The sequence below is a fragment of the Mustela nigripes genome, chromosome 9 (assembly GCF_022355385.1).
Source record: "Mustela nigripes isolate SB6536 chromosome 9, MUSNIG.SB6536, whole genome shotgun sequence".
NCBI classification, from domain to species: Eukaryota; Metazoa; Chordata; class Mammalia; order Carnivora; family Mustelidae; genus Mustela; species Mustela nigripes.
In genome coordinates this window covers 84,917,717-84,933,101 of record NC_081565.1, presented here as the reverse complement: position 1 = coordinate 84,933,101, position 15,385 = coordinate 84,917,717, and the positions used below count along the sequence as shown (strand labels likewise).

Sequence of the window (15,385 nt, the reverse complement as noted above, 5' to 3'; positions counted from 1 at the left end):
AGCAGGCTTCCCACTGAGCAGGGAACCCGATGTGGGGCTCGATCTCAGGACATTGGGATCAGGGCCTGAGCCGAAGGCAGACACCTAACGACTGAGCCATCCAGATGCCCCAATGCTTGAACTAATTAGGATTCATTTCAGCTGGGAGACGGAAATCAAGATGGCTATGATTTTTTTTTTTTTCTTCCATAAATATAGATAATAGAGGGCAGTATAGGGGTCTCACAATCAGTAGGGACTTAGTCTCCAGTTCTGTTACGGTCCTGTGCTTGGCTTGGTCCAAGTTTGTGGCACTCGAGTTCTGAGCACGGGATGGACAAAGGAATGTGGGTAAAAGGGACAAAGCAAGGAAGGTGACGCTTTCTTAGAAGGGGCCCTACGAACAGTTCTGATTACATCCCACCAACCAGAACTTAGTTACAGGTCCTCATCTAGCGTCAAGTAGGACCAGAACAGGAGCTCTGGAAGTCATTTTGTGGAAAGGGTCCAGTAGAAGCAGGAGAAATTCTGTTATGATAGAAGAAGGGGAAAAATAACGAGCAGTCTTTCTGGTGCCTCCTAAAGTTTAGCTGTGATTGTTACTTTGTTACCTAGATGGTTCTTCCCAGTGCCTGTGCTTTCTGTATGGGTCTCTCTACTTTTTAATTTTTTTATTTTTATTAATTTTTTTCTTAAAGATTTTTATTTATTTATTTCACAGACAGAGATCACAAGTAGGCAGAGAGGCAGGCAGAGAGAGAAAGGAAGAGAAGCAGGCTCCCAGCTGAACAGGGAGCCCGATGCCGGGCTCGATCCCAGGACCCCGGGATCATGACCTGAGCCGAAACCAGAGCCTTAACCAACCCACTGAGTCACTCAGGTGTCCCTGGGTATCTCTACTTGAATGTCCCACTGAGATTTCCATGTATAAAACTGTGTCTGCTTCCCCCACTTCTTTCCCCTTTCTAATGTTCTGCTCAGATTAAGTGTAATACCATCCTTTTCTTATGTTCATACTATCCTCATAATCTTGAGATTATTTCTTCATTTATTAGAAAACATCTTCCTTTTTCAACAAGTCTGTTATGTAGTGAATCATCTTCTCTCACCTCACAATTTATGTGCGGAACCCCTGACTCCCAGTACTTCAGCATGTGAGTGTATCTGGGGACAGGCGCTTTTTTTCATATGAGTTCATTATGGTGAGCCCTACCCCAGTAGCACCGGTAGGCGGCCTTGTAAAGACAGGATTAGGACATGAACACACAGAGAGAAGACACCCCGTGAGGACACAAGGAGAAGACGGCCATCTACAAGCCAAGGAGAGGCCTTAGAAGAAACCAGCCCCGTCGATGCCTTGATCTTCAACTTCTAACCTCCAGAATTTTGGGAAAATAAGCTTCTGTTAAAGCCCATCAGTCTGTGGTGCGTTGTTATGGAGACTCAAGCAGAGGAATACATAGCCTGGGATCTTTTTTTAAAGATTTTATTGACTTATTTATTTGAGATGGAGAGAGAGAGAGAGAAAACGGGAGGGGGAGGGACAGAGGGAGAAGCAGACTTCCTGCTGAGCAGGGAGCCCAGTCCCAGGACTCCAGGATCATGACCTGAGCTGAAGGCAGAGGCTTCACTGACGGGGCCCCCCAGGCGCCTCCATAGTCTGTGATCTTACTTGGTGGCATCACACACAAGAAAGAGGGCAATTTTGAGGAGATATACAGTGCAGAGGTAGGGGAGCCATATGGACAACGTATCAACCCAGGGAGCTGTGGGGCTGTTATGGCCCCTAAACCCAAAGGTAACAGGGGAAGGAGCCTTTATCAGAAGCTTCAGTCAAGGGATGCCACTGTTCCGAAGCAACGATGGAGGGAGGCAAACGGGGTAATAATACTCAGACCTCACACTCCTTCTTCCCTGACTCCGATTCCCTGTCAGCGCTGCCCACTCGTGGAGACCAGAAAGCCGGGGAATCCAACGAGGTGGTCCAGGAAGGTGAGCCTCTGGAAAAGAGGGCAAAGACAAGTAGAGAATGAGTGAATCTGGAGGAATAAAAGATACCCAGTATAGGAAGGAACTTGGACTTTTAGTTCTTCTGTATCTTGCTTGCTTCTTTCTTCCCTACCTGCTCTATTCCCCAACCTGCCCCGCCCCTGGCCCCTCAGAGTGCCTGTGGTAATTCCTGTAGCATGTAGAGGACATCCTCAATAATTATCTGGGAACTGGGTATTTTTTATGCTCAGTAACGATCACATATTGTCTACCAGTTTTCTGAATATATCTCTCACTATTCCTAGTTAGAGCATTAATCCAAGTCTTAGCTACATTTTTCCCTCTACAACTATGATTTCACTCATCCTTTCTTGTTGGTTTCTTCTCCACAAATGAAAAAAGACAAGCAGAGCAAATCAACTCACAACCCACAATACTAAAAACAAAAAAAACCACAAAACACACAAAAAACCCCAAACCATCTCAGCTGATTATATTTTCTGGTTACATTTTTCCTTTCTCTCACCTTTATACTGACCCATTACCATTGGCATTGGATGAAGAGCATTTCCGTTCCTGTTCACTTCCTTTCCAAAAGTGTTACAACTCCCAGCTTGCCTTACCTGTTTCGGACAGGTAAGCATTATATCTTTTGAAGTCTACAATAAACTTTTAGAATATTTCTTTCTCAAAGATGATTGCCCAATAAAGAAGTTGTTTTGATCTTCAAGAAATGCTAATAAGTTGTAATGTTTTGATTACACAACTAAGTTAACTTCAACACTTTCTTACAAGAATTATTTATATTGGATACATCCCTAGTTGACCAAGAAAGTGAGTGTGCCTCAGCAGAGTGAATGCCTACTCAGACGAAGCTGCCCTTTTTAGATCTTGTTTATGATCATTCAGTTCTGTCAATGCCATAGCTGGTTCTTTAGAAGCTGATGTATTTTCTGGCTTTTCCAGAAACACAGTGGTTGGTATTACACTGTTGGGTCGCTGAATCAGTACCGGCTGGAAAGAAAATGACCTGCTTATTTTATGTTTCATTTTTATCTTTTTAGATTTCAGGAAGAACTTAATCCTAAAAAAATTATTCACTTTCAAAAATAAGCATGTTTAACTCTATGAAAAATTCCTTGTCAGATTTTTATATACTGTCTTAAATTATTCACATTCATATTTCTTGTCTTTCATCAATCTTCAACTAAATTAGTGTTCTTTCTTTAAGGGTTACTTCTTGTGGGTGAAGGATGATATCACATTTAACAAGAAGTCTGTAATTATTGTGTCACACATTTGAAGCTACAAATAGGATATCCTGACAATGTAAATCCAATTGTCTTGATTTTTATGTGCAATTTTATAATGAAGTAAAGATTGTAGGAGCAAATTAAGGTACTGAGTTCAAATACACTTACGTCATCTTAGAAAATAATTTTTCTATATCTTGATTACATTCCTTTTTCCCCCCTCATCTTTATGAAACCAGTATTTGAAGTTTACTGTAATTTTGTTATTTCAGTGGATTTCCATATTTTTTTGGTTAATTAACACTTCCTCTACCTCACATAGGAAGAATGAAAAATGAATTAAGAGATAAATTTTTCGAAATTCCATTTTCCTGCTAAATTTCAGGGCCATTTTATTCATGAAGCACAATATCCAGGACTTAAACATTTTCCAAGCTTCTCTGAAAATGCTGATCTTAAAAAAAAAGTTGACTTCAAAATAAGAAAAGAAAGCTACAGATCAAAATGAACAAATAATTAGATGCCTACAAACTTACCATTATGTCATTTGTAATTCACTTCTTAATTATGTGTATTTTATGTGGTACATGAGTACATTCTACTATATTTGATACGATGTGGGGCTGGAGGTCTCCAAAACCAGATTCTAATAGGTACTTTCACACATTAAGTCAGATCTAGGAGTCTTAAAAATGACTTTAATCTCTTTTATGGAAGAAAATTCTAGCTAAAATTTCAACAACGCTTAGAAACAAATGTTTTAAACATTCCACTGTGCGATGTATATTTTTGTGTTCCTGTCCTTCAAAATGAAAATGTAAACAGAACAAAACAAAATTTTGGAAAAAATATTCCATGCATGTAAGTTGTCTTTTTAAAACAAAACAAAATGGCGTTGAGACAGATTCATGTAATTTGGGTAAGTAGTCTATTTTTTCCTTATTAGTGGCCGAGGTAAGTTGTTAAAAAAAATAAAAGGGTGAAAAAAATTCAGTGATAATGCTTTAACTGTTGATATAAGTATTAAAAAAACTATTTAAATTTAGGCTTTATAATGTATTGTGATGTTGGTGGGGGGAGGGTGAGATATTTGCCATATTCCAGTGGGAAGATACTTTGAGTATATTTAAATAGGAATAATGGTCCTACAGGAACGTGGGAGACGTTTTTTTCCAGAATGTACATTACATTAAAGTGGGGGAAAAGATAAAGGGAGAGAGAGAACCAACTTAAAAAGCATTTCTGTGCCAGTTACAGACTGGATAAAATAAAATCACATTTGATAAAGAACTTTTGATAATAATTGAGTAAAAAAATACTGTCTTGCAACATTAATTCCTGATTAAGTTGTAAGAATTAATCTCTAATACAGTTCAAACTCATTATCTTGTAAAAATATACCTGCAGTTCACAAAGTTAAGAAATGGTGGAAGTAGTTGTTAAATTTATAGGAAGTATTTTTTCACCTCCCCAAATTTCCTAATTTCATAAAAGTATTACAAGAACATTTGCATTTAGAATTTTGAACCAATTCACCTGGCATGCCATGTCTGAAAATCCATGAACATTAGAATTTTAGAATTGAGATAATTCACTGTTTAATCCTTATTTACACATGTTTTCTTGGACCTCCAAAAGCATTAAGGCTTAACTGTTACCTCAAGAATTTACATGACTTTCTTAACTTGATCCTAATGTTACCTCAGAATGAGATTACACGATATCCAACACATTTAAGATACTTCCATTCCAGCGTGGAAATAGGGAGAAAATCTCTTTAATCATCTAGCATTCACTTGAGCCCTCAAAAGCAGTTCCTTTGGTTTCTAGATGTATTTAGGATTGTAACGTGGCAGAACTTGTTTCTTTGAGCGGTGAATCAACGTTATCTATCGTATGGTCACATTTAACACATTTTTGAAGATTTTCCAAGGATAATTTTACTATCTATTACTTATCCTTTTCTCTGCAGTGCTGAATGAAATATTAAGGAAAAGTGGGTTTGGCTGGGTAGGTGATACTGTAATAATACGTCTATTAGTGATTTCTGGGCCTTGGGGGCAGGTTTTACTAACATATAATGCATATATAATGTGCACTGTATACAGTTTTGACAATTGTGACCACACATGTACATACTACCTAAAACAAAATCTAGAACAGCGCTCTAAAAAAAAAAACTCTGCGGTAGTAATGTTCTATAGCTCGACAGTTCAATTTGGTAGCTCCTAGCCAACTGTGGCTACAGAGCACTTAAAGTGTTGCCAGTGTGAGGGGCACCTGCGTGGCTCAGTTGGTTTAGCATCTGTCTCTTGATTTCGGCTCAGGTCCTGATCTCAGGGTTGTGAGATGGAGCCCTGTGTTGGGCTCTGCCCGCCTGGAGCCTGCTCAAGATTCTTCTCTCTGCCCACTACCCACCCCTCCCTGCACCAAATAAGTTGAAAATGTCGCCAGGGCAACAGCAGAACTGATTTTTAATTTAATTTTAATTTACAATTAGATTGTAGTAGCCATGAGGCTAGTCGCTCTGGCTTTGGAGAGTGCAGAATACTTCACACCATCTTAGTCCTCCTACGTGCTGTTCCAACAAATCCCATCTCTTCACCCCTGCCATCACTGAGAACTCAACACTAAATACAGATTAGTTTTCCCTGTTTTTGGACTCTTTGTAAATGGATTCATGCAGCATGTACTTTGTGCCTGGCTTCTTTTGCTGAACATAGTGTTTCTAAGATTCATCTACTCATGTTGTCTTATGTACAATGAGCCAGTTGCTTTTCATGGCTCAGCAGTCTTCCATTGTTCGAATGTGTCACAATTCGTTTTTTCATCCTCTTACTGAGAGGCATTTGTGTTGTTTCCAATGATTTGATTTTATTAAAAAAAGGTTTTATTTATTGATTTATTCATTTATGGAGCACGAGAGTGGGGAGAGGTACAGAGGGAGAGGATCCCACACAGGCTCCGTGCCGAGCATCGAGCCCATGCGGGGCTTGATTTCACAAACTTGAAATTATGACCTGAGCCGGACTCAAGAGCTGGACGCTTAACTGACTTAGCACCCAGGCACCACTCCATTTATCTGATTTTAATGTTGCAAATATTCTATATGACATTCTGCATTAAATGAAGTGTGTATTCTGGTCTTGAGAAAAGCTAGTCAACATGGGATTCTATTACCATCTTTCTGTGCTGGGGTAAAAACTTAATTTCTGGTTATATATATATGGATGTAAGGATGTAAGATATACCTCAGGACTGCTGAGTAAACACCTGATTTATATTAGAAAGATACAGAAAGATATTTGATTAAATATCAATTAGAGGGGCACCTGGGTGGCTCAGTGGGTTGAGCTCTGCCTTCTGCTCAAGTCATGATCTCAGGGTCCTGAGATCGAGTCCCGCATTGGGCTCTCTGCTCAGCGGGGAGCCTGCTTCCCTCTCTCTCTCTCTGCCTGCCTCTCTGCCTACTTGTGATCCCTGTCTGTCAAATAAAAAACAAAATTTTCATAAATAAATAAATAAATAAATAAATGTCAATTAGAAAGACCAATCCACCAGAAGAAAAAATACTGCAATATTTTTATTTTTATTTATTTACTGCAATGTTTTAAAAACCAAGATATATTTTGGGTGAGGATGGGTAGATTTGGGGTTTCTCCAGAGAAAAGTGGTAAATTATGTATAGTTCTGAATTACCTTGGCCTTTACAAGTCTATATCATTTTTTTTTTTTTTTTTTAAGATTTTACTTGAGGGACGCCTGGGTGGCTCAGTTGGTTAAGCGGCTGCCTTCAGCTCAGGTCATGATCCCAGCGTCCTGGGATCGAGTCCCACATCGGGCTCCTTGCTCCGCAGGGAGCCTGCTTCTCCCTCTGCCTCTGCCTGCCATTCTGTCTGCCTGTACTCGCTCGCTCTCCCTCTCTCTGACAAATAAATAAATAAAATCTTAAAAAAAAAAAAAAGATTTTATTTGAGAGCCTGAGAGTGAGCACATGAGGGGGAGGGGCAGAAGAAGAGGGAGAAGCAGATTCCCTGCTTAGCAGGGAGCCTGATGTGGGACTCAATCCCAGAACCCCAGGATCATGACCTGAGCTGAAGGCAGATGCTTAACTGACTGAGCCACCTAGGCGGCCCTCTATCATTATTGATAATTCATATATCCTCAGAATTTCAGACCTAGTAAAGGCAATTCGTAATCTAGTTGTTTAATTCCCCAGGGCTCTGCATATCATAAGTACTCAATAAATACTGGTTAAAATGAAACTATTCATTTCACATATGAGAATTAAAACTTCTAGGTGTCTTTTAACTGAAGAGAATCAGATATTATAATCAAATTAAAAGTGTGAAACAGAAGTGGTTTCTGCTTTATACAAGGATTCATCACAATTCCGTGGTAAGTTGTGACAGACCAATACGTTAATTTTCAAAACTCTCATACATACAATTTTTCAGAAGTAAACCTATCCTCATCAGTATTTTTTTTTCATAAGCAGTTTTTCCTTTTACAAGCATTAATGTTCATTTATTAGTTCTTGAATATGCAGCAGATATCAATAAGAGAAAATAACCTAATGACAATACTGAAAAGGAAATTTACCCTTAAGAATGATTTTTAAAGTATTCATCCATACATAATCTAGACTCCATAGTTTTCAAGTGGTGCAGATACAAATGTGTTAAATGATGTCTCTGACAAGCAGTCCAAGTTGAGAGCAGAAACAATCCAAGTTCAAAGGACACAGCATTTTAAATTCACAGATACGACTTTGAGCATTTTATAGACAAGAACTATGTCTGGCCCTCTTTTGGTACTCAATAAATAATTGTTACATTGGCAGTTCACTGCATTTGTCAAGGAATATAAAAAAATTTTTTTTGTTTAGATGTCTTTTTTTTTTCTTTTAATTAAGTCTAGTGTGTATTGCCTGTAACAGGTTGATAAAAGCTAGACACTTCTGAGTCTTTTCTGTGACTTATGTAATTTATTTCTGAAATATATGGACACCATATTGTGAAATTGTAACTATGCTTAAAAATGACCAAAAAGGAGATCCTATCACACCTGATTAGAGGTAAAGGGATTTCTGGGTCCTTTCATAACTAGTTATAGCACAAAACCATACATACATATATAATCCAGCCTGTTTCTGAATCTAGAGCTTGAACCCGTAGCTTAGTTAAGGTGATTCAGTAGGGCAGTAACATTGAAAATTTATCTATTCCTAACTCAGGAAAAGGCCAAATCAAGAAAACATTAAAACAACAAAACAAAACAACAACAACAAAAAAACAAAACACAAAAAAACCAACAGTCTCTAAGCAGCCTAAGGCTGGTGTTAAAACGTCCTCACATAAAGGTCACACTTTTTCTAAGAGTTCCTCAAAGTACCTATTTATACTCTTGGGACACAGTTGTGCACAAGCTTCCTTATGGCTTTCTTGCCTGCAGATTGAAAGCAGTCAATTAAAGGGTGGGGAGGACACTAGCTAGAACTGTGCTCACTGCCCGCAGTTCAGAAGCAAAAGCCTCCAGCGAGGGAAGGGCCAGGCAAAGTGTATCAAGCAATTCAACTAAAACAGCAAAGCTCTTCAGGGCTGTGGGTGTTCTTGCACACCATTGCAAGAACAGAGGACTTAGAGCTGTAAATGCAATGAAATGAATATTCAGTTTGGAGCGGTTAACAACTATTGATCACTGCACTGTCATTTGCCTCGGACTAAAAGGGTCTGGTACCAGCGAGTGAGTCCTGAAACCTTTCAGCTTGAGCACTGTGCTCGCCCCGTTCACTGCTACATTGTAACACACTAGCATAAGCCTCTGTGAGTCGTTCGTTGATTGATTACCTAGGGCAACATCACTTTCTTCAATCTATTGTTTCAACAGTTGCTTCCTAAAATACTCTCATCTAATATTCCAGGGCACGGAGCAGTAACATAAAACCACCGACTAGTTAAGGACTCTGTGCCTGCTTCCCCTAAAATGAGAGTATTTCGTACCTAACAGGGGCACTGCGAGGATTAAATGAGATAATGTATGTAAAACACTAAGCACAATGTCCGGGGCAGCGTAAGCGCTCAGTAATGGTCGCTATTATTATTTTAGCCCTGGGAATTGATGTCGGCCCCAAATCCCTTATTTTGCAGGTGCAAAAATTAAGCCTCCAGAGAACTGACTTCCTTAGGCTCCACTTCTAATGTTATTGTCTTGGCTAAGCAGCTTAGCTGCCCGTGTTGGAGGTTTGGGGCATCGGCAGGGCCCGGGGGAGTGTGCCTGCAGGACGGCTGCGTGCAGGGGATTGGACCGGGATGCTGGCAGCGGGCGCCGGGGGTGTGCTGACAGCATCCGCCCCCGAGGAAGCCATTCGTCCACCCGGCCGGAAACACGGACACCGCAGGTTGTCAATAGGGCCGAGGGCGAGGCAGGGAGTAGGAGAGCGGGCTGAGCTCGGGTGCCCCGGTCCGGCCGACGTCCACGACGGCGAGCAGCTCGCTTCGGGTTGGGGGGTCAGAACGGAACCGGGTGCGACCCCGGCAGGTGGGAACTAGCCCGCCCCTCAGCGCTTCCGCCCAGGGGGGCCGCCATGCACTCGCTCGTCCTCCCGCGAGGACGGCCGCCCGCCCGCGGGCAGGGAGGGAGCACCCCGCCTCCCGCTCCCGAGCGGGAGCCGGACGGGCTCGGCCCCGGCCGTCCGCGCGCCACGCCGCGGCCGGACAGCGGGAGGCGACGCGCGGCCTCCACACGCCCGGGGCTCGCCTGCTCTAAGATGGCGGCGGAGGCAGCTCGCTCCCACCCCCGCCGCCCGCGCTCCTCCGAGTCGGGGCCGCAGGAGGCGGGAGCGGGCCGGAGCGCCGCGGGCAGCAGGGCGCAGGCGGCTCGGGCGCTCCAGTCCGGCGCGGGCCCCGGAGCTCGGAAGCGCCCAGGCATGCTGGAAGGCGGACAGCGGATGCAAGTGGGAACACCGCCGGCACCTCAGAAACGGAGAAGGGAGAAAAAAAAAAAAAAAAAAAAAAAAACGGGGGAAAAAGAAGGGGGGGAAGAGCAGAGCGGCGGCACATCCGGGACCCTCCGCCCGCCCCGCCCCGGAAATGACGTTCCAGGCCAGGAGCGGGGGAGGAGACCGCTCTTCAAAGCGGCTTCTTTGCCCGCCGGAGTTGGTCTCCCAGAAAGTGTGTGGAATCGCCCTCCACGCCCCCTCTCCCGGGTTCCTCGTTACCCTCTCGCGGCTCTGCGGCTGCTGTGCGCAGAGCTGGCTGCCGGGCCCGGCGGCTCTCGCCTCGCGGAAAGTACCCCTCGCACCACGCCCCTGCAGCCCCCCTGCTGCCTCGTCAGCGCGGGGAGTAAGCGCACCTCCGAGAGGCCTCTGGGGTGACCTCAGCCCCCGCCAGACCCCAGCGCAGCTCGCCGGAGCCCGTCCTCGGAACCCCGCCTCGCGCTCCCCGCGCCCCCGGCTCCCCCCTCCCCCGGCGCCGGCCGCCCGGGCCCGGGCTCGGGGCTGTCCGTCACGGCGCCGAGCCCGCCCCTTCCGGCGGCTCGCCGGGCCCGCCTCCTCCGCTCTTCCCTCCCCACCCCTCCCCGTGCGAGTGTCTCCCTCTCCCTCTCGCTCCCTCTCTCTCTCCCTCTCTCTCTCTTTTGTGAGTTATAGCAACCGTTGCCTTGTGAATCAAGCGCCATAGTCACCGTAGTCCTGGCGACTGTTACCCATCAACAACAACTACTCCTCTCCTCCTCCTCCTCCTCTTCCTCCTCCTCCTCCCCACCACCACCATCTCCATCACCCACCAACAACACCACAATAATCCACAGCCAAGGTGAATATTCTTCGGTCTCTACATGTGTGTGGGAGCGTGTGGCTGCGTGGGAGCGCGTGTGTCCGTGCGTGTGTGTGTCCGTGCGCGCGAGCCGAGTGTGGCCGCGCGGGGGTCTCCCTCCTGACCCCGGGGGCGGCCGCGGCGCCGCCACCGCCGCCGCCGAGGGGCTCCGCGCCCCGGCTTGTTTACAATGGACCGAGCGCGCCGCGGCTGGCTCGGGGGTGTGGGCGCCGCGCCGCCCCGGCCCTCGGCGGCCGCGCGTCAGGGATGGAGCGGGAGCGCCGGAGGCTGCGAGCCGAGCGGGAGCGGGAGCCCCGGCGCCCCGGCGCGGATGCGGGAGCTCTCGCCGGGGTCTGGCTCCGAGCAGGAGGGTCAGGTGAAGGCAGAGGCTGGCTGGCTTTCTTCCTTTAATGCTCTGCTTTCCCCGAGCTGCTGGCTTCCTGCTTCTCTGCAAAGCGAGACCGGCAGCAGCGTGCCGGGGGGACCCGCGAGGTGGTGTGTTGTTGTGGTGGTGGTGGTGGTGGTGCACTTGTGGGGCCTTGGTACGGGTTTTGTTATTTTTATCCTCGTACAACGGGGAACTTTTCCCACCGCCCGTTCCCTTCCTTTTGGCCCCTCTCGGCCGTGTGCTAAATGGGCTGCTCTGCTTTTGCCATCCTCCGCTGCACGGGTTCTTTTTTTTTTCTTTTAAAACTGTGTTTTCTTTGTGCTGCAAACAGTCTTAATATCCATTCAGCACTCTTCCCTCCCCCCCCTCCTCCCCCCACACCCCTTGCACACACACTGAAACCAGGGGCCTCTCCGCTGGGCTCTCCGCTGCCCTGGGAAAGAGATTTTTAAAACAAGTCTCTCTCCTCTCTCTCTTTCTCTCTTTTTTTGGGGTGTGTGTGTGTGTGTGTGTGTGTGCGTGTGTGCGCGGGTGTGCGCGTGTGTGCGCGCGCGTGTGTGCTTGTGATTTAAACCAGATGCAGGGCATCTGTGGTACTTGGGTTAGTAGTTACTGACAGTGCTTTATCCTTCCTGCGGAGGTGGGAGGGGTGGCCGTGAGGTTCCATTTCGCTTGGACGAACCTCCGTGCCCACCGCGGAGTGTTAACCGTTCTCATTGTGGTTAGGAGATAAATAGGGAAAAGGGCATCAGGGAGCTTCGGGAGAACTCCGTTTACAATGTTATTTGTGACAGTGGTACTTTGAAGAGTGCCCCCCCCCCCCCACCTCGTCTTCTCTGTTCGTTTTCCTTTGAGAGTTGAAATGGAAGTCAAGTTGTTCATAAAGAATGTATGAAGCTTCTCAACTTGAAACGTGTGTATATTTCACTTTCTTTGTGGTTGTCAAGATCTAGGCATCTGTGTACTTAACCTATTCTTTTTTTTTGTTTACTTTTGGGTCTCTTTGGACAGTGACTTCAAGCTGCTGAGGAGAGAGCACTTTTTTTTCCCTTTTTTTAGTCTGTCATTTAAAAATCTGTTTCTCTGTAGATTTTGAATACTTATCAGCCCTCCAGTAGTAGGGCTCTTGGCTAGAGGTAACCCAGTTTTACAGATCCTGTAAATTTGTTCCGTCTTTCTGCCTAACGTTTAATTAGTAGCTTATTGGTAAAGAGTTTGATAATGAATGTGTGCTAAAACAGATACAGTGTGCTGTTATATTTGCACATATTGAAGTTTCCAATTTGGAATTTAAAAATACGTATTTAAACAGTCTTCCTTCCCACAGCAAACACATATTGATTTACCTAACAGAGCAGCCTGTGAATAATGTGACAGTATTAATTATTCTTGAGATTGTCAATGAGCAGGTTGGGTAATTGTAACACCATTAAGGCTAATACTTTGTAAAATAAGAGTTGGGGTTTTCAAAAAACTTCTCTTTCAATTCATTGCCTTGTGATTGCTGTTTTAACTGAGGATGGAAGAAGTCTTTCTCAGAGAACTCAAATTTCTTTATATTCATTCCCCAACCAGGGTTCCATGCAAATCTCTAATACTAACTTGTATTTTTTTTTTCTTCCTGTTCAGATGAGTGTCAAATGCCTGAACACTTTTGGATGGTGAAGCTCGTGGGTCCTATATACTGTCTCTGAAGTTAATAGGAGTTTTGCTGTCTTGAGACAGTTTTAGACCTTATGCCATTTACATAGTACGTTTTCAGCTGAGTGGATTATATGCTTTAATGTTATGGTTTAATATTTTTATTTGCAGTGTCCAGGAACTTTTTTGAGGCAATTCACTCATTACAGTTATCTCAAGTTTTCCATAATTTAGATTTTTCAGTCACAAGTTGATCTGAGAACAGAACTTAAATTGAATTCTATTATCCATTTTTAAAAGCACATAGGTGGTATAAAAGTTGCCTTGTAAAAGAGGTGTTTTGGGCTCAAGTATGTCTGTGTTCTTCGTATGGATTGAGTAAATAGTCCCTAGAAATACTAAGCTGATGATAAATTTTAAAATTTAACACAAGGATGAATACTTAGCATTTAGTTTCTTCTTTCTGTGGTATTTTTCCTAGCGAGAACTATATTTTGTATTGGCATTCTCCTGTGTTCTCAGTTTTTAGACCAATTAAAATCTGTGAAAGTGACCATGCCTTAAAATGAAAGGTATTAAGTAGGAGTTACTTATAACTTGTATTGAATAGCTCAGTGTCTGCGATTCATTGCATGTCCTAATGCCTATCTCAAGCTTTTGAGATTGCTTTGCCTATGAATTTCATTAAATGGTGTAGGCATATTTATGTAGTACATTTACATGCATAAGATAGTAAACTAAAATGCATTCCTAAAGTGCATCATTCCACAATGTTTTCATTATATGTGGTAGTTATGCCTAATTTAAAAAAGAGCAGTATTCCTCTAGTATTCAGATAATCCTGTATTCAGGTACTCAAAAGGGTTTATAGTTTATACATTTAACATCCTGGTACCCTAAAAAAATTCAGTGTGGTTAACTTTTTGCCATTAAAAAATTAGCAGTTAAATAAATGAGTGAATCATTGATCAAGATAGATTCAGTGCACTATGTAAATGATGATAAGTTACTTTTTGGTAACAGTGTTGATTCTTGAGAAAGCTGATGTTCTGAGAGATTTTCTCTAAACTTCTATCCGAAGAGATTAGCAGATGGAGTATGATATTTGCTCTTCAAATTTTTAAAGTGTAAGTGGGTGTGTTTATCTTTTAAAAGATTTTATTTATTCATTTGAGAGAGAAGGAGAGCATGAGAGGGGGAAGGGCAGAGAGGGGGAAGGGCAGAGGAAGAAGCAGACTCCCCGCTGAGTAGGGAGCCCTCTGCAGGACTGGATCCTGGGACTTCAGGATCATGGGCAGTTGCCCAACTAACTGAGCCACCCAGGCGCGGTGTGTGTGTGTGTGTGTGTGTGTGTGTGTGTGTGTGTAAGTAAAAGGGTGAATGTAGCATCATACTATGAGAAGAGTTTAAAAAAAAAAAATCTTTCCTAAACAGACTAATGGAAGTGTTACTTTGTTCTTGGCATATAGAGTCAGATTGTGTTACAAGAAACAAGAATATCAAAGAAGAAAGCTTTTAAATTGTGAAGAGTCTTCAAGGAAGTAAACCTTTAAATTAAAATAAGTCTGCTAGTTGTTTGTTTTTATGCTGAACATTAGAAAAAAAGGCTCTATTTCCATTTACTTAAAAAACAAGACAACTTAGTTTCCCTAATGGAATCATTTGTCTTTAACTCTTGGGTATAGATTCCCAGTGGCCATGGCAAAACAGATTTTAAATTCCTCTCTGTTCACAGGTGCATAGTGTTCCCATATTTTGGAAATCCGAGATTAAATGGATTTGGCTAAATCTAGCTTGTTAGGGACAGATGGCTGCTTTAAACAGGTGTCACTTTCATTTCTAGTGTATTGTGTTGGGACCTCCAGTGGTTCACAAAGGGGCTGGCTGAAGCAGGTGGCATCCTTCGCTTTTGTCCTTAGTAAAATATACTTTTGGAGTTAGTTATTTTCCTGGGACCTTTTTCTTTAAGTAGAAATTTTTGAACTGTTCAAATTAAGATTCATAATTTAATATAACTTATTTCTGATTATCATTTTATTTTCAAGTTGTGTAAGTTGCACACACCCTTTCACAAAACACTTAAAAATTCTTAGAAGTAATGGTAAATTCCCTTTGAATCAGAAAAAGTACTCCTGAGCACTTACACAATCAATTAAAATTATCTGCAGCAAAAACCCAAGGCAGATTTAAATAAAGTGAAATTTGGTTAACATGACAGGCCATGCCATCCTTAAAGAATTTTTTTGACAACATTATTATAATTTGAATGAAAAGTGTTGGAAACCAGTATTGTTTTTGTTTGTTCACTGTTTTAAATATTT

General features: G+C 43.2%; 1 protein-coding gene across 9 annotated transcripts in view; it reads left to right on the top strand.

Moving 5' to 3' along the window:
• RFX3 (regulatory factor X3) overlaps positions 1 to 15,385 on the top strand; it is a 444,560-nt gene that overhangs the window by 145,115 nt on the left and 284,060 nt on the right. The window contains exon 1 of one of the 9 annotated variants that reach the window (XM_059411954.1): positions 10,810 to 11,035. The exons of 7 other annotated variants lie outside the window; for them this stretch is intronic. The gene's annotated coding sequence lies outside the window, so the exon portion shown is untranslated. Of the gene's footprint in view, positions 1 to 10,809; positions 11,036 to 11,318; positions 11,412 to 15,385 lie in introns of those variants that run through there. One more of the 9 variants, XM_059411955.1, reaches the window with a different exon arrangement.